Raw genomic sequence first — 775 nt, 5'->3', positions numbered from 1 at the left:
GTGAAACCCCGTTTCTCCTAAAAATACAAAAATTAGCCAGGCATTGTGGTGGATGTCTGTAATCCCAGCTACTTAGGAGGTTGAGGCAGGAGGATTGCTTGAACCCAAGAGGTGGAGGTCACAGTGAGTTGAGATCAGGCCACTGCACTCCAGACTGGGTAACAGAGCAAGACTCTTGCCTCAAAAAAAAAAAAAAAAAAAAAAAAAAAAAAGCCTTATATCTTATGATTCCATTTATATGTAATGTCCAGAAAAGGCAAACCCATAGAGACAGGAAGTAGAATCGTGGTTGTCACTGGCTGGAGGAAATAGGATGGGGAACGACTGCTAATGGGTACAGGGTGTCTTTTTGGGGTAATGCAAATGTTCTGGAATTGGCAGTGGTGGTGGCTGCACACACTTGTGAATATACTAAAGTCACTGAATTATATACTTTAAAATAGTGAATTTTATAGTATGTGAATTGTATCTTTTAAAAGTTTTCAAAATAAGGCCAGGCATGGTGGCTCATGGCTGTAATCCCAGCACTTTGGGAGGCCGAGGCGGGTGCATCACCTGAGGTCAGGAGTTCGAGACCAGCCTGGCCATCATGGGGAAACCCCCGTCTCTACTAAAAATAAAAATAAAAAATTAGTCGGGCTTCGTGGCAGGTGCCTGTAGTCCCGGCTACTCGGGAGACTAAGGCAGGAGAATCGCTTGAACCCGGGAGTGGAGGTTGCAGTGAGCCAAGATCGCGCCACTGCACTCCAGCCTGGCAACAAGAGCACAATTACAT

At 45.3% G+C, this 775-nt stretch overlaps 1 protein-coding gene across 1 annotated transcript in view; it reads right to left on the bottom strand.

The window, feature by feature from the left end:
• The window catches only part of SUMO1 (small ubiquitin-like modifier 1), a 41,607-nt gene that overhangs the window by 13,191 nt on the left and 27,641 nt on the right, over nucleotides 1-775 (bottom strand). The gene's annotated exons all lie outside the window — the stretch shown is intronic.

Source organism: Colobus angolensis, unplaced genomic scaffold, assembly GCF_000951035.1.
Source record: "Colobus angolensis palliatus isolate OR3802 unplaced genomic scaffold, Cang.pa_1.0 Scaffold30, whole genome shotgun sequence".
In the NCBI taxonomy this organism is placed as follows: Eukaryota; Metazoa; Chordata; class Mammalia; order Primates; family Cercopithecidae; genus Colobus; species Colobus angolensis.
This window is presented reverse-complemented; position numbering and strand designations above follow the sequence as displayed.